The 19117-nt window shown below is 38.6% G+C and overlaps 1 pseudogene; it reads right to left on the bottom strand.

Moving 5' to 3' along the window:
• LOC123610355 overlaps positions 1-19117 on the bottom strand; it is a 45918-nt pseudogene that overhangs the window by 21733 nt on the left and 5068 nt on the right.

A 19117-nucleotide genomic window follows, 5' to 3' on the forward strand; every position in this document is an offset into this window, starting at 1 on the left:
CACTGGTAAAAAAAAAAAAAAAAAAAAAAAAATCTTCACTGGTCCTTAGCAAAGAGTTCTACAAGCTCAGAACCAGCCTAATATTCTTTAGTTGTCAAGTTTTATGTGTTATAAACTATGCCTAGTTCTCATATTGCAAGATTTAGCTCTTGGCAATGAATTTTTACCATTTTTACAAAGTATTAAGTCAAACCTTTTAATCTGGTTCTGTATAGAGATCTATATTGGGAGAATACAATTCTGTACTCTGAGTAGAAAAATAAAAGCCACCTGGGTGGCTCAGTTGGTTGAGCCTCCGACTTTGGCTCAGGTCAAGATCTCATGGTTTGTGAGTTCGAGCCCAGTGTCAGGCTCTGTGTTGACAGCTCCGAGGCTGGAGCCTGCTTCGGATTCTGTGTCTCCCTCTTCTCTCTGCCCCTTCCCCACTCATGCTCTGTCTCTCTGTCTCTCAAAAATGAATAAACATTACAGAAAATAAAAATAAAAATGAAAGCAGCATTCTCTCTCTCTCTCTCTCTCTTTTAATGTTTATATTTGACAGAGAGAGAGAGAGAGAGAGAGAGACAGAGCATGAGACAGTGCATGAGCGGGGGAGGGGAAGACATTGCTCAGAAGTGAATAAGGAAAAGGTGAGGCAGCATATGGAATTTATTCTGATTTTGTGAAGGGTTTTGATTTTATCCCCTAAGGGTTTTTGAGGTGAAATTCATTACAAAGTGTCGAAGTATGAAGCGCAGACCTTCATCACTGAATATCACAAATCACTTAAAACTATTTGGGGAATCCATTGGGTTCTCTTCTTACATGAGAAAATGGTGTTTTTGAAGACCGGGTAGAGAAAGGTAAATTTTCCTAGATTAATTCTAGAATTACAGGGTCAACATCAAATAGTCCAAGTATAATTAAGATAATTGTAGAGATAATGGGAATGCAATGATGATATTTTGGAAGTGCAGACTACCAGGCCACAAGCACAAATAATTGTTTTCTTTTTTAGCAAAACCTTTTGGCTGCTCATTTCCATTTAAGAGGCTCAGACATATGGCATTACCCATTGCTCGGCAGGCATTTTCTTAATTGGAAAACATGTGTGCCCCTTTTAGAGTCACCAGGATACTCCGGATAAATCATTTTAGCATCCATAGATGTTCACGTCTGTTCCTCTTTACCCGCATCAGAAGTCGTATGTTAAAACAAACTCAGCCGCATTTGGTTGATGGCAATCACTATTTCTAGCTTGCTTAAGTGTTTGGGCTGAGAGTGAAGACAGGAAAAATCCCTAGAAGAGGAGATAATGCTTTTAAAGTCTTCACTGTATCCATTTAGAGGGAAAGATGCATGGCAAGGTCAGAGAACTAGAAGGCTCGTATTTATAGAAGATGCATTGGAAATCAGCAGACCTTTTCTCCCACTGTCTTTTTTCCAGCTAGAAATAGATTCCAAAAGACATTGTTGTCTCATATCCGTGGCTTTGGGTTTTGGGGAAAGGCTCCTCTGAGGAAGGATTACTGCTGTTCAACAACCTCTTCTCCCTCATTCCCCAGCAGCCTCTGGGAGGGATGTAGGGAAGAGAGTCCAGTGCTGGACTCAGGGACATCTTTGCGAGGTAGTAACCCAGTTTATGCAACCTGTTTCCTAACCTTATACCATTGTTCTCCAGGAGAATCGCATGCCAGGGAACAGATGTTATAGCTTTTCTCTCCTAGCGTAACCATAGGAGAGTTAATCCAAGCAGTTTGCTTTGCTTCATGAAGTACGAGGTTAAAGACTAAAGGTCCTATAGAACAGAGAAGATCTGTCACATCTCTTGCTCCATAGAACTGACATTTGCTCAAGTTCAATGTTTTTTTGTTTTTTTTTTTTACTAGTCTTTTGTACTCCCAATGGCTATCAGCCCAATACTACGGGACTTGAAGGTCCTGGTCATTCAGATATGCATTAAAGCTCCCATTTAAAGGCTCCAAAGCATGTTGCCTTAACTTTACACCTGTCTCCTTCTTTCCCGAATAGGTAGTGCCCATTGATCTGTTGTGATACAATTCTGGACAACTGAGGCATAGACAGCAACTAGTCTAAAGAGATTGCTTAGGGAAATTGGCCATGCTGAGAGCAATGTGTGAGGGCTCTATCTGCCAGTCTAGCCATCTCTGCAGTATATCTTCTGTGAGAGGCAGCAGGCAATTCTAGCAGAGCATGGGCTTTCTGGTCAGCCTACCTGGGTTTTGATCTTAATTCCACCTGCTAGTGCCTTTGTGACTTTGGGCAAATATTTTCATCTCTTTGCGTTTCAGCTTCATTCGGTGAAATGGGTTAATAATATGTCTACATAGAAGAGTTGGGATAATTAAATGAGTTGATACATGAACAATGTTTGGAACAGTGTCTGGCACATAGTAAGTGTTGTAAGTTTCCTGTCATTATCAGTAGGCAGAAGTTCTTTATCTTCTCAAGTTTTACTGGCTCTGTGAACTCCCTTGAAATTGTATACAGAATCTAATGTGGCTGCTTATATATAAAATTTCTTGGCAGAGTGCTCATACTGTTCATCAAAGTCATCTCTGAAATGAAAATGTTTAAGAACCACTGTGCCACACTGTATAGGTCTCCAAACACTAAGAGTTAGTTTCTATCATTACTACATGATTTGGGTTCCTATAAATAACAAATCTTCAAGTAAAATAATCATTAAGAATCGATCTATAGGGTATGTGAAAGCTATTGGTAAGGTATGCTACGTTTGTTTTCTACAACTGCCTTTTCTGAATAAGAAATTATTATTTCTTATCCACAATTACACGCAGAGGTTAGCTAGAAAGATCAATGGGCCAAATTAAATAATCAAAGAGAACATGCAATATTGAATAGCCCCCAAATTTGGGCATTTTTTTCCAGCCTTTCAGCTGCCCTGCATTAATGCAGTGACCCACTAGATGTCAATGTTTCCATGAGAATGAGTAAAAGCATTCTGTTGTCATCCTTAAAGCAAAGGATTAATTGATTGCTATAAAAAGTTAGATGAAATAAAATGTTCTCCTTGCTCTTCACACAAAGATAAGCTAATAACTTTGGACACAATTTTACTCCTCTGAATTCACCAAATGTCCAATTACATATCCTCTCTGCCTGGACCTTCAAAACAATATAAAATTGAATGAAGGCAATGAAAGAAGTCACAGGAGGATTTCGGCAGAGCACCATCCAGTTCAGAAACAAAGCAATTCAATATGTGTCTCCAAGACTTCTAAATGCAGTGACTTAGTAAGTAATGTTCTTCCTGTATCTCTCCCTATGTTCTTTTTCTTTTAGCTTTGGGACATTAAAAAAAAAAAGTCTCTTTAGGAAAACAATGTTTCAGCCATATTTCTTCAAAGTAGGCTTGCTTAATTGGACAAAGATGACCCTATTTGAATCATAAATCCGTGTGGAATAGTTCTGTGTTTTTAGATGTTCTATTTTTTCCACCATTTGAGCACATTTTAGATGATGTGCCTCAACCATCAGACACAGATAATTAGCAGAGCCACAAAGAGCTATCTAAAGAGGCAAGGAAACATAATAGATGGGATATAGGAAAATTATATAAGCAGAAGTATCTAAATGAGTAAGGAGGATGCTGAAAGCATTAATTCAAGGAAAACACCAGCACAAGGGCTTCCTGGTATCCTGTCCTTGTGGTTTTATTCAGTACATGTGCTTTTCTCCAGGAGCAAGGAGCAAAGCAAATGTTACTTTATAGTGGTTCTGCTGCATGTGCGCTGAAACTTCCCCAATGTCAAATATCACCTGGGAGTTTAAGGTCTACCATGTTTACTAGAAAATTAAAACCAGGAAGTTTGTCAAATACATGCCTGAGTTAAACAGAAAGATTGATTAGGCTGGAAATGCTTTTCTAATCAAAACAGTAGGAAAAATGTGTTCCAGGGATTCAGCGTCCTGGGTTATTTTCAGAGCTGACAACCACAGAAAGCAGATGGCCTCAGAGGCTGTGCTGGACACTGGTTAGGAAACATAACACAAGGTTAACAGTGACATATGCTGTCATCTGTGAGGTACCAGAGTTCCAAGAAATATGCTAATTTCAGGGTCTTCTCTGAAATAGTGTTTCCTCTGTGCATTTTCTAAAAGTTAATGTAATCAAGGCTTAAAATGGCTCAGAGAAGGGAGCCATTTTATTTCCCTTGGAAGATCTCCAGGGAACTTCCCCAGAATCCAATCCCTTTACTCCATCTTTGACAGTTTCCTCTTCCAACGTGTTGAAAGTAAAAGTGATTATTTGTGAATAACTCTTTATTATTTTCAGCAAGACAGTATTTCAGTATAATAGTCTAAACATCCTAGGAATGTAATTCTTTATTTTAAAAGCAGTATAGATGGATTATTTATGTAAACCCAGGGTTTTAGACTTGAAAATATCCAGATTAATATTTATGGTGAGGTTTAGGGCTAGCAGTGGCTAGCAAAACTGTCCCCAAAGAAATCCCCTTTTTCTTCTTGCAACTTATCACTGATGTCTGAAATGGCCCCATTAGAGATTCACAAGAGAAATGCCTTTGCCATCAGAGGAGAAATCCCTTTATCAAATTACTATCGTTAATGTCTTACTGTGAACTCATTTCTTTGCCTCTTTCTAATGTCATGGGTAAGATGGTAGAAACCAAGTGTGTAGGGTTCTTCCCAGAGAGGGTAGGTCAGGTGGATTGCCCTGGATAGTGATAGTATAAGGGAGCCCTGGAAGAGGCGGGTATGAGTTAAACAGAAGTATCCAAAATTAACAAGGATACCTGAAGTGTTAATAATAAAATCTTAGGAGAACATTATTTTTTTTAAGTTGATTCATTGTTTTTGAGAGAGAGGGAAAGAGACAAAAGAGAGAATGTGCACGAGCATAGGAGGGGCAGAGAGAAGGAAAGAGAATCCCAAGCAGGCTCCACACTCAGTGAGGAACCCAATGTGGGGCTTGATCCTGTGACTATGAGATCATGACCCAAGCTGAAATCAAGATGCTTAATGGACTGAGCCACCCAGGTGCCCCAGGAGAACATGTTTTATCTCCTCTTTAATTTTGTATCAGAAGACACTGATGGCATTGAACAGGGCATTGGTTCCTGAAAATTATGTAGCCAGTTTTACCTGAGAAGTGCCATTTTCTAGTGAGAAAAAGTAGAATTACAAGGGAGAGGTAATTAATGGAATTCTTGGTATGATGATATGTTGAGTTTAGTAAATCATTTTCCCTCCATTCCATGGGTGTTAGGAAAGACTGTTGCCTCTCTCCCTTTTTCCCAGCTGTGGATCCCTTATATAGGTACAGGGTTATCATGGTTTTGGAGGCAGCCACATGGTTTTCAAGAATTGTTTTACCACTATGTGCTGTTCACTTTGAGAGTTTCCCTTAACCTTTCTAAACTTCAATTTTCTCCTCCTCAAAATGGAAAACAAAACAAAACAAAACACCACCATAATCTGTCCAAACAAGTCATAGGGTGGTTTTAAGTTTAAAATGACAATTAAGTGTAAATGGATTGTGTGAACTGTGAGATGCTTTACATGATCCCTTGAGTGCAATTATTTGTATACATAGTGTAATTATTTCCTTTTAAAGTCTTTCTGGTCATGAAAACTAAAGTAATTGCAGGTAAAAATACGTCTAGTATGAACTCTGTTACAAAGCATGGAAATGTGTATAAGCAGATTAGAAGAAAGTTATACCTCTGAGAAAGGAAAACAAGAAATACTGTGGGATTTTATTGGACCCCTGACAGCGGCACAAACTTTACAATGTGATGTTAGCAGATAAGGGGGATGGAGTGAGATTGTCGGACTTGTGACAACATCCTTCTGACGTTTTCTTTGGAGATGAAAGAGATAAGGTAATTTTTAAAAAGCATGTCCCAAATGCTGACTTGGCTTGTGACCCTTTCCAAACATTTGTGATCACTCATTTTGATGGCCTTTCTGATGTGACTAAACCTTATGAGTTATTTTTATTAAGATCTTGCAAGGTTGCCAGATAACTAATTACAGTGGAAAACAGCCAAGAAGCAGGGCCCAGAGTAGTGCACAGTGTGGATTGTCTCCCTCGCCTGTTAGTTATCAACTTCCCTAATCATTCTAACAACCTCCTTTTAAAACTGAACACACCTATTTCTGTGTATTCTTCTTTTATTTTGTCTGTGTCATGTATGTGTTTGTAAATTGCTTGCGTCTTATCTCCTCCTCAACACAGCCTGTACTTTTTGTTATCTTTGAGACTATCTTCAGGGCCCAATGTACTTAGACACATGGGTCTTGCTCTGATGTATATCCTTTCACCTTCATGGAAAGGAAGATGGAGTCTGGATTCAACTGCGCTCCTTACTAATTGTACAAATTTTATAATTATCTTTACAAAATTGGATCTTGATCTTCTTATGAATACCCAAAAGAAAAGAGGAAGCTTAGCTTATTCCTTCACATTAATTCATTCATGAAACACTGTTGAGTGCATGTTGCCTTCCAAGGCTCTGTATAGGGACTGGACTTACCTGACAGATTTGACAAGAATTCTGTCTTTGAAGACTAGAATAAAGATTTCAGAGAAAGAGAAACTCAGAGAAGGAGAATTTCAACTGGGTGAAATTTATCTTTCACAGAAAGATAAACCCTGGGTGCTGAGCTTTAGGATTCAGATATATTTGCACCTCATTTGTTTCTTTTATCCTGACCCTCTTTGAAAGAGGACATCTCAAAGACATTCCAGTTTGTCCTCACACACTGCTTTCCCATTGTGAAACTCATTATCAATAATAGGATAGTTCAGATTATTGGGTATCTTAGGTGTCTCCTTACCCTTAAACTTGGCTTTACTGAAGTTTCTTCATAATGGTAGGATATAGAGGGAGCATTCTTGGGCCAGCTAGTAAGGCAGCACTAAGAAACAGGGCTCCGTCATCAAAGAATACACAGGACGATTAAGGGAATTGGGGATTTGACAGAGGTGATAAAAGAGAAGATTAATGAGAAGAGGAGAGGCACTGAATGTATAAAAGTTCTCATTACCAGTGTACAAGTAGACTCAAGTAAAGCACAGGTTAGAAGTGAAGGAAGGGGGTCAGTCATTAACCCAAATCCTAGGTACCAAGATATTTTATGGATACTGTGGGAAGGTGAATAAACTTTTTGTCACTGTTCCTCACTAAACTTTCCTCCAATCCCCCAAGTCCCTCCTCCAGTGACAGCTGAAAATAATTCTTGGCTAAGAATTATATCTGAATGTAAAGCATTAAGGGACTGCTATCGTAAAATTTTAAGGGATGGTGCGTTAAAATAAGGAACTGCAGAAGTCATCTGTATGGCTCTAGTTGCTGATTATTTAGATGGGGGAATGGATCTGTGTTCTTAACGTGCCCTTTAAGTGGTCCTGAGTGTTGGCAGACGTAATGGTAGAGGTAATCCTCCTCTATCTGCACATGTGGTTGAACTGGTTTGTTGGTCCAGATGCTAATATCATTCTGCTGGCTCTTCATCTGATTGTTGTGGCTCAGGGTGGACACTGGTTAGCACACTAATTATACCATTAATTCCAGATTAAGATAGATAGAGAATAGACAGGAGAGGAAAGGAAAAGAAAAAGAAAAGAAGTTCTCAGCAACACATCGAACGGAAGAGTATCTGGAATTTGTGAGGCAAATGAGACATCTATATATAGATAAGGCTAGGGCATAAAATGACTAGTCTTACCTAAGGATGAAACTCAATCTTCGTGAATAAATATATTAGTATATATAGAAGCAGAAATATACCAATTTATCTAGAAACAAATTCATTACAGTATCTTTTAAAACAGGAGATTGTTGGAAAGCACATACATATCTTCCATGAAAATAACGTATAACTACATTATAATCCTTAATGGATGCTATTTCATTTTATGCTTTTACGTGTGTCTAAGATTTTTTCCTTAGGATAAACTTCTTAAAAGAGAAGTACTGTGTCAAAGGATATACACATATTAATTGATTCAATATATTTTGTAATCTGCATGCCAGGAATGTCTTGAAACATTTAAATTGATGGTTTGAGTGATGTTTGAATAATTTATACCCCCACCAGCAGAGTATGAAGATCTTATTTCTTCATCTTTTAGACATTAGGTATTTTTCCCTTCCAGCCTAATAGGTAAATGTTGAATTTTCTTGGTCTTATCATTTTTATTTCTTTGATTATTAATGGCTCTGGCCATTACTGGCTCGCTGACCATTTTTATTTCTCTTTACAGGTTATTACTTCATGTCCTAAAGCCATTTTAGGATATGCTTTTTTGTCTTTTTCATGTTCTTTTTAAGAAGTATTTATATATTCACATCATATGTATTGCAAATACCTTTTTAAAAATTTTTTAATGTTTTTAATTTAGGTTTTGGAGAGAGAGAGAGACAGAGCATGAGCAGGGGAGGAACAGAGAGAGAGGGGGAGACACAGAATCTGAAACAGCCTCCAGATGTGGGGCTTGAACCCACAAACTGCAAGATCATGACCTGAGCCGAAGTCAGATACTTAACTGACTGAGTCCCTGCATTTATTAGTCTTTTATTTTCATTTATGCTATTGGTGTCATGCCTAGAAAGATTTTTCCACCTTGATGGCATTTAAAGTAAACACATATTTTCTCCTACTATCAGTATGGCTTACTCTCTTTATATATGATTCTTTCAACCTGATGACATTTATAATGGTAAAAAAAAAAAGTAGGAATCTAACTTTTTCTCTCCAAATGTTAGTCAGTTTTCCCAATACCACTCATTGGGATATCTTCTTTATTACATTCTAGGTTTTTCTGTGTGCTTCTGTTTCAGACTTGTCTGTTCTTACACTTATTACCACAGTGTTCAGATATTATAATTCTAAAGTACCCTAATATATGATAGATATTATCCCCACCCTATCACTCATTTTTATGTGTTTTACAGTAATTTTTATCCAATTACAGGAAGAAACTAAGATGTCAGAAAATAAAAATCTAAAGGTCCTAGTGTTAAAGAACTATCTCTTGTCAGAAGGAGAAGATGAAGTATCAGAGATTTTTTGGATGATTTCAAAAAGGATAAAGCTTATCTAGCAGAGGAATCCAATTCTGATTCAACTTCAGATTCTCTAGACTCTGTTGATCCAGTTAATCCTGTAACAACTGCCACTTCAACAGATTTGGAAGGCAATTTGATAGCCTCTATAAAGCTGCCTTGTAATACCCAGGACCAAAATAACTACGGCTGGCAAGATATTCAATTAAAATACGTAGCATTGATACAAATGATGCAGAGTCAGACATAAGGTACTCAACCTTATATTTTATGATCAACCAGTGGTAGTGAACTATTTCCATTTAAAAAAGCAATGTACCTCTAGTGACCATATGGTACCTGATATCGAAGGAAGCCCAGGCCCGTACTTGGGGATCTGCCATCGATGCCCTTGCTATTGGATCAGAGTAAAATCTTTGGCACAGGTCGGAGAAATGGACTTTAAAAAAAATATCTGAGGGGCACCTGGGTGGCGCAGTCGGTTAAGCGTCCGACTTCAGCCAGGTCACGATCTCGCGGTCCGTGAGTTCGAGCCCCGTGTCGGGCTCTGGGCTGATGGCTCAGAGCCTGGAGCCTGTTTCCGATTCTGTGTCTCCCTCTCTCTCTGCCCCTCCTCCGCCGTTCATGCTCTGTCTCTCTCTGTCCCAAAAATAAATAAACGTTGAAAAAAAAAATATCTGAGACCAAGACTCTACTAGGAGCTTAAGGAACTAAAGAGACCTATCACCCTAATCCCAAAGGTGGGCATATTTATTGCTTACTATGGATTCACCTTCTCATAACCTTACTATTAAAAACAATTCCAAGTATAGATAACATAGCCTAATTTTAAAGTTATAAAATGCTAACTTTAGGAGTTTTCAATATAAAAGCAGTCAATAAGATCGATTCTTCTGAAACCACGGTCTTCACCACCTCAGATTAATAGATTCAATCTAACTTTATACAAGAGCTGAAGACCTTTAGGAGAACTCTAACCAACTCTAATCGGTCATTCAGTCTCTATTTGAATATTTGCAGAGTCAGGAAACTCATATTTTTCTAAGGTAGCCCATTCTCTGCTCCTTAGTTTTATTAGATCAAAATAGCTTTTCCTATAACTTCTGCGATTCTATTTTCTGGAGACCCAACAACACATACCTACCCTCTCTTTGACAAGTTAGCTCCTTAAATGCTTGAAAGGACTAAATGTCTGCAGGATCTCCAGGCTGCCCCTGGTCCTCCTGTGGTGCTATTCTCTGAACTTGCATGTTTCCTCTCTGGTGTATCAGAATCTGGAGCTCCAGATCAAATGAAAATTCTGAGTCAGAGTCAATCAACATAGAGTATAGTGAAATGAATCGTTTTAAAAATCAGATATATTTCTCTTTGTATCCCCAGTGTGTAGCACAGAGCTCAACAAGTATATAATAGGTGCTTATGAAATATTTCAATGTCTAAATGAATCAATGAGACACTTTAGATCCTTTTCATGATCATTTTAACAAAAAATATGTTGTGTTTTCTGAACAGAATGCAATTCTTATGCACATATGCCCATATTCCTTGAAATGTGTGGAGAAAAATCATACTAGAACAGGTTAAATAAATTTAACCTGCTTCGATTTTGCTTAGGTAGCTTCAAGTGTTACAGATTTGATTTGATTTTTATTCTGTTTATAGTTCTAGGACCCAGAGCAGAGGTTTGGTTCGTGGCAGCTCCACGTATCTCATAAAGGATCATTTCATGTGGAAAGTTCCTGTAATGTCCCAGTGCACAGACATTGGTCTTTTTAAATGTGCTGGTGCTAGAGGATGTGCGCCTCTTTGTTTCATGACCTGGCAGTTTGTTTCTCAGCTGCACGTTGCTTTTGTTAGTGTTTCTGCTATTGCCAGAGGCGTATCTGTTGAACCTGGCATCTGTTAGTGTACTTTCTCCAAAACCGAAAGCTAATTTAGGCTTTGTAGTGTATGAAGTCCTGCTAGTTCTTGCCATTTCTGATTTTTATTTTGGCCCCAAATTGTCACTGTAATGAGGCCATTTTTAAATTTTTTTTTCCCTCAAATGATTTATTTTTCCTAGTGAGTTTTTTTGCTCCTGGAATCTGACCTTGTACATTTGTGCTTGAGTTTTATTAGGAGTGCTTTCTATTAATACTCCGTGACTTCTCCCATTCTCCTCTGCCCTTTTCCCCACCTCAGCTTCTTGCTCTAAATTTTGTATAAGGTTTCCTTTGTCCAAAACTGAGAATTGGATCTCTACCTTACACTGTCTCATAACTACCCACGTAGCATATTGTGGACTGTTCCAGGGTAGGATGAGCCCCTTCCCTAGGAAGTGAAGAAGAATTAGCTGCAATATAAAGGAACAATGATAGTTTCAAAATGTCTATAGGGAGAAGTTTGGGGGTGATAATCTGGTTGAAAGAATTGGAGGAAGTGTATGTCTGGACGGTTGTGTTGAAGCTGTGTTTGCATTAAAGCAAACTTTCTACTAAGAACTGATTGTATCTTTATTGAGGGGAGGACATGATCAGAATTATTGTGACAACTAAAGCCACCTTAGCTAGCCCTCTGCACCACTCCTATACCTTCACTTGGTATTAAATGGTCTGGGAGAGAACCCTCTTAAATGCTTGCCACCTCCCTTCCATTTATTCCTTCTCCAGGATCTGCTTTCCTCCAGTTTTATCACAAAGCTGGGAAGGACAAAGACAGCTCAATGATGGAATGGAGAATTCAGGAATCTAGTTTCCACCTCAGCTCCATATTTTCAAGATTCAAGCCTGCCTTCCCCAATTCCTTTAGCCTGGCTTCCTACTCTCACTCTCCTTTGGACGGGTGCTCCTGGGCATGCGGTGTGGTAAGAGAGAAATCATGTTGGCCCAAGTTGATGCCCACATTGGGATTCTGGCTGTGGCATCTATGAATGTGAGGCAACTGGGCAAGTTATTTGGCATCCTTGAGCTTCAGGTAACTTAATTACAGAAAGGGGGATAAAGAAAAAAAACCTACATTTTAATTTTATTGGTGAGTGGGAAGATTGAACCAGGTATTGTGTGCTATTTGTATTAGAAATGTTGAACAAACACTATCTCTCCTCTTTCCCCAAGGAAACAGTAGAAATTATGTAGCAATGTGAGAAATATAAAGAACATTCTCCCCTCTCTCGTTGCATTTAATTCAGTTCCATTCAATATACTCTTTAAGTGGGTTGATATAGCTAATGGAAAAGTGGTGTGTGGAGAGGGATCCAGACTTATAGATGGTGGTTCCTTAGCATTAACTTGACATAAAGGATTGTACTTGTTCAAAATTCAATAAAAACATTTCATAATAATACAATTAATAATTTGTAAGTAAACTGCTTGCTAGGAAGTACATTCTGTGATGGAGTTTTGTGTGGTGTGTATGCATGTGTGTGTTGTATCCATTCAGGGGACATCATTTCTTCTACCCAAATTGTGCGCACACGTGTGTGTGTGTGTGTGTGTGTGTGTGTTTCTATGTTTTTTCTCTATATAAAGACCTGATGACTTATTATCTCACAGGTGTGCACATAGGTGGTAATACATGAGTACACTGAGTAATATGATAGGCTGTATTCAGGCATATGCTACTCTAAAGAAGGGCCAGGACCTTAGCAAGATGAGCTTTCCTCTAGCTGAATGTCTGGTTTTGAATTCCATCTCCACCACTAATGTTCTATCTGACCTGATAAATTATCTTCCTGAGTTCACTTTCTTGACTGTAAAGTAAGAGATTTTTAATTTTCCAAGTATCCATCTTGTAGAGTTTGGGACACATTTCAAATAATATAGCTGAAAGAGATTTGTAAATAAGAGTGCTATACCTGTGCTACTTTTATTAATTAAGGTTGGGGTGGGGAGCTTCTTGTGTGATAAGCCAGCATTACGTTCCCAAAGGCAGAGACCATGATGGCCCTATTGGGGAATCAAAAGTTGATGTCCTGGGGGTACTTGTCCTGGAAGCCAGAGGGAGAACAGCTTCTCCCTATTGAAAATTTCCCCTTCCATATACTTCCATACTTACATAGTGAATGCAATAGTGATAGCAGAAACACTACCAGAAATAGGAAGCTTCCTTAAAAAGCCCTCAAGGTCACTCATTAATATCTTATCCCATGGAATAAGATTTTTAAAATGTGTTGATTTTAACACATCTTAATTGAAGCATGCTACACTTCTTTTGTGTGTGAGTCATCTGAAATCTTGCACTGACCTCTAGAAGCAGGCACATACAAGGATATGAAAAGTGATGTTTCAAGTAGAAGGAAAATGTCATTCTGATGTTTTCTTTTTCTTTATGTAAATATGGTTATTCTGTAGAAGAAGTACTTCCCACCTTGTCAGAATGGGGCTCTGTGAGTTTTCATGTAAAAGAGTAGATTAGTAAACTGGAACTCAAAGTGACATTGATAATATTAATATAGATGGCATTTATTAGAGTGTGTGTGGGGAAAAAGTAGCTTTACATATGCATTAAGTGATTTATTATTATTTTTTTAAATTTTAACCTTTGTTTATTTTTTTTTTAATTTTTTTTTCAACGTTTTTATTTATTTTTGGGACAGAGAGAGACAGAGCATGAACGGGGGAGGGGCAGAGAGAGAGGGAGACACAGAATCGGAAACAGGCTCCAGGCTCTGAGCCATCAGCCCAGAGCCCCATGCGGGGCTCGAACTCAGGGACCGCGAGATCGTGACCTGGCTGAAGTCAGACGCTTAACCAACTGTGCCACCCAGGCGCCCCGAACCTTTGCTTATTTTTGAGATAGAAAGAGACAGAGCAGGAGTGGCGTGGGGGGTGGCGAGAGAGAGGGAGACGCTGAATCTAAAGCAGGCTCCAGGCTCTGAGCTGTTAGCCCAGAGCACAACATGGGGTTTGAACCTACGAACCGTAAGATCATGACCTGAGCTGAAGTTGGATGCTCAACTAACTGAGCCACCCAGGTGCCCCATGCATTAAATGATTTTAAAAGAAACTTCCATTTGGATGAATTTACTTCTCTCAAATATAGGTATGTTAGATTGAGAAATATTTGCATTTATTAGAGTTGAAGATTTGCTATTTTTACTATGTACAAGTTGAATGTTTTACTTTTTCTCAAAATATGTGAAAGAAGAGTTCCCATCATGACTGAGTGCAGGTGGCCGAGGAACTTGGATATGATCAGGGATACAAGATGGGTTCATTGATCTGTAGGGACCAGGTCTGGGAAGCACTGAATGAACAGATGGTCATGAGGAATCTTCTCGCATGAGGCGACAGACAAAACTGTAGTTGCATTCCAGAGGGGATGTCACATGCCAGAGAGATCTGTCTATGGGTTCAGAGGCAAGACACTAAACATGTTGCTGAGGGCACCCTTAACAATTTTGTCAAATGGTCCCTAGTCAGCTGTCTTCATAGAACTGGGTACACATCAGTGATGTTTACTCAGGGGCATCTTACATTTCAGCTAAATGAGGATGAAGTCTAGGAGAGGGGCTATAATGCTTCCGGGTGAAGTCCTCTCTGGGGAAAAATATGTACAAAATGAGAAATAATAGCACAAGAGGAGAAATGGGGGACATTAGATAATTGTTCCCTGAGCCAGCAGTTACCCCTTCCTTCTTTCTAGAAGACCAAATTATAATAATGAAGCTCATAGCCAAATTTGCTTTGGGGCTATAGAGTATAAACACCATGGAAAGATAGGTCCTCACTCCCCATAATGTGCAGATCTAGGATTTGTACAACATCACATTGTCCTCACTCTTATACGTAAATGGATAGATTCGTACATTAGGAGTTTAATAGAACATGAATATCCTCTGAGAGAAAGTCCTAGTTTCTTAAATGAGGCAGCTTTGGGTTAGTGCTATTTGTGGTGTGCTACAGAGTCAGAAAAGTCACACCAACCTTTCAAAAGTGACAATATTTAGAATATATAAGATGATGGTAGATAAATAACAGCTTCTGTAATCAACAGATTTTTAGGGGGGATCAAGTTAGCTATGTATAAAAATCTCCGTACACAGAAAATACAATCGTGATATAGTATTATTTAGGTGAATTTGCATTGCCGTGCCACCACGCCCCACTAAATTAGAATCTAAAAGTGCATCTCCCCTAAGCTTCTAATTAATTTCCATAATGTATTCTACCTATAACACATTCTAAAACAGGTAGGATCTGTCTCATCCAATTTCCTCAAAGCTTTAAATGTTCTATGTAAAAATAAAAACGATTCTTCTAGGTTCCCCTGGGTTTACCTTTCAATCTTCATACTCTTTGTGTATTCAGGCAGTTTGATTAAGTCACTTGTGAGACTGACACCAGGGGTAGTTAAATCCAGTTTCTCTCTGCTCCACACAAACTGGTAGATATTGCCGCCCCTAGCCAAGTGTGTAGGAATTTCAGGTGGATTTCCTTTCCTTAAGTAGTCACGGCTCACTCACATGCTTCTTTGTGTCTTCTGTGATTAGAAACATATATCAATGTCTATCTAAATTAGATGAGCATGCCTGGTAGAATGTGCTGCAATGCTATGTGCTGCAACCCTGAGTGTCTGACATGTGACCTTCTAGTGGACCATATGGAGCCAGTGGACATGGAAGAAAGTATAGGCAATAATAACTTGGCCAACTTGGGTTGAATATTTACTGTGTATAAGGCACTGTCCTTCCCACAGCAGATCTTATCAGCACCAATAAGAAGCTCAGGTGGTAGGTAGTGCTATGATTTCTATTTTACAAGTGAGAAATAGGCTAGTTGATTTCAATGATTTTTTGTATGGCCAAGTTGCAAGGTGGGTATAGAACATCAATCATCTGGCTGCAGATCCATGTACTTAACCATCACCTATTTCAACTCTTTGTTCCTGGCCTTTAGACATTTAAATGTTTGATCCATTTTTCTAATAGCATCTCTTCTTAATATGCCTGTTTCACCTAATCCCTCAGAGAAAAGAAATCCAACCATTAAGACACTGGCTGTCTACCATTTCCTGGTATAAATAGCCCACTAGAGCATTACCAAAAGCAAAGTAAAACAAAGCTAAACAAAACAAAAAATGAGGCTGGGCATTTTTAACCATTAACTGATCAAAGCAGATGCATTCTGTTTTTTAATATATATCTTTTTATCCTGAAGTTTCTTTTTCCAAAAGAATCTTCAGGAAGAGAGGTAAAGATACGCAATTTTAAACAAACAGAACAGTAAGGCATAAAGTTTTCTAGGCAGAAAGAATATTTTTAGGAAAACATTTTCTGTTTAATACATTAAATTCAGTTTGGATTCTGATGAATTATATCCAACATAATTTGCAATTAAGATACTTGAAAGTAATTAGCTATAATAATCATTGAGTATGAAGCAGTATAACATAATATTGCATATCATGGACTCCAGAGTCAGGAAACGCAGATTCACATCCTAGATTTGTCACTGTTTTGTGGCCTTGGATAACTCACTTAACATGTCTAAGCCCTTGTTTATTCCTCAGTATAATGAAAATAATTATATATCTGCTTCAAAAGTTTGTAAAGTTCTAAGCTCAGTTCCTGTATTATATAGTAAGCAACCAGTATCTAACCCATTATTATATAAGTCTGTGATGCTTGGGGGATATTTAGCATAATGTTCAGGCATGAGTATTATAGTCATGTAGATATTAGTTGTTGCCATGAGTTTAGGTTTATTTCTTCAGGAGTTATTCATAAAGTAAAAACACAGGGGTGAGAATGAACCATTTAGGGTGGAACAATGAGGAGGAAATAGGCTGTGAGGAAGATTAAGGGATGGCTGGAGAAATAGAAAGAAAATTAGGCAAGAGGGAGTGTATTAGGGTATTGAAGAACCAAATATATATGAGGGCATTTATTATAGGAATTTATTATAGGCTCATGTGATTCTGGAGGCCAGAAAGTCTCATAATCTGCCCTCTGCAAGCTGAAGAACCAGGAAAGCTGGTGGTGTCATTCAATCTGAGCTCAAAGACCTGAGAACCTGGCGAGCCAATATCATGCTTCCCATTCCAAAGGCCCAAGAATCTCAGGGATGATGGTGTAAATATGGGTTTGAGTCTGAAGGCTTGAAAATTAGAAATGCTGATGTCCAAGACCAGGATGAGACAAGCCAAAAGAACAAATTAGCCTTTCCTCTGCCTTTTTGTTCTATTCAGGCCCTCAGTCCTCAGTGGATTGGATGATGCCTGCCCTGGTGGATGAGGATGATCCTCTTTACTTAATCTGATTCAGAAGCTAATCTCATCTGGAAACACCCTGATAGACACACCCAGAAATCATGTTTTACCAGCTATCCCTTAGCCCAGTCAAGTTGACACACAAAATTAACCTTCCTGAGTCCACCCCTTATCAACTTGGCACCCACATAGGTCACCTTAAACCATACTTAATCTCCAAATAAAGATAATTAACGAGGTCATAATTCTGCCTAACACGAGACAACTATCCTGCATACAACTGAAAATGCACTAATCCTTTCCTCAGAAAGGAGGTAAAGTCCATTAGTGGTGTTTACTCTTCTCCTGATATTCCATAACTTAAATACTTTTTGATGTAGAATTAATAATACTTAAATACTGATATAGCATCAATACACCTTATGTTACATCATAAACAAAACAAAGACTGCTTTTATATATATCATATATAAATATGTGTGTGTGTGATGTATTCAGAACAAAATAAGGAAGAAATATTAATGGCAACTATAGTTCTCAATTCTATAACTGGTCAAATAGTCTTAGCTGGTGTTTTAACAACCTTTTTCTACCATCCATTCTGTCTGTATTCCCTTTGTCTTGAGCAAGCACCTTAACTAGTCACAGTTTTTCACCTGACAGGGTGATTCATATCTTAATTCATGAAGGGTCTGAATCATTAGTAGTCTTGCCTGGATTGAGTTATTGTAGGTTCTATTGACCTTAATCACAGGGCATGGTAATAACAAGAGATGGCCTGTATTCCAGACATACTCTTCTCTATTTCCATCGTGGAGTAGTAGTTCAATTTCTCCTGGGTAGTCAGGATCAGTCTCCCCAGCCAACACCACAGTTACCTTCTTTGCCATTGATCCAAAGCCCAGACTGGCTAGGTGGCAGTTCAGTAGAATCATTGTGTCCCTTGGTAGAACTATTACTTCCTCTGGAACTGACATCTGTACACCAGCAGAACATAAAGCAACAAACAGAGGAAACAAAAATTTCACTGATTGGTTACCAGAGGTAATGGTGAATGGTGCCATTTCCCTTTCTACTTCTTGATTCCTGGACCTCTGAATCCTGGCTATTGGAGAATCCACACCACATATTGGAAGCTGATTCAAAGTATAAAGAGCCTCTGGAGAACCTTTCTCCAGCTCTGCAAGGAACTGCCATCTAGCTGGCCCTATAACTGAGTCTTCAAAAGGTCATTTCACCATTCTATGAAGTCAACTGTTTCAGGGTGATGGAGAGCATAGTAAGACCAGTGAATTCCATGATCATTGTCCCATTTGCCTCACTTCTTTTATGTGAAGTGAGTTCCTTGATCAGAAGCAGTGCTGTGTGTAATACTTAAAAGAAAATGAGTTTCACCCACCAAAGGAATTGCAGTCACCTAGTCAGGTGAGGAAAAATATGCCCATTGACTTTGACAATTATATATGTCATGGGCAATTTACAACTTTATAGTAGGTAGAAGTGACCTTCCAAGTGTGAATGACAAGTGTGCCACTTAAGAGGGAAAAAGGTTGGTAGCTAAAGGAATCAAAGAAAGGGTTTTCTGTTGTTGCTCTAAGTTGTTTTTGTTCTTCAGGTAAAAAAAGGCATGTGCTGAATGCCAAAGGGCCAGTACTGGTAAGAGAATGGTTTAAAATATAAATGAAAAGGTGAGTCACAATCCCTTGAAGGGAATGAAGGGCTAGGACACAGAGCCCAGGTTCCTCATGCATGCATTCCTTCATCGTTATTCTACCAGTACAGCATTTACTTCTGGTCAGGCACCAAAACAAGTACAGGAGATGTTGTGGCAAACCAGACGTATAAATCGTGATTCTCTTCTTTGTGAAGTT

The sequence above is a fragment of the Leopardus geoffroyi genome, chromosome C2, assembly GCF_018350155.1.
Source record: "Leopardus geoffroyi isolate Oge1 chromosome C2, O.geoffroyi_Oge1_pat1.0, whole genome shotgun sequence".
NCBI classification, from domain to species: domain Eukaryota; kingdom Metazoa; phylum Chordata; class Mammalia; order Carnivora; family Felidae; genus Leopardus; species Leopardus geoffroyi.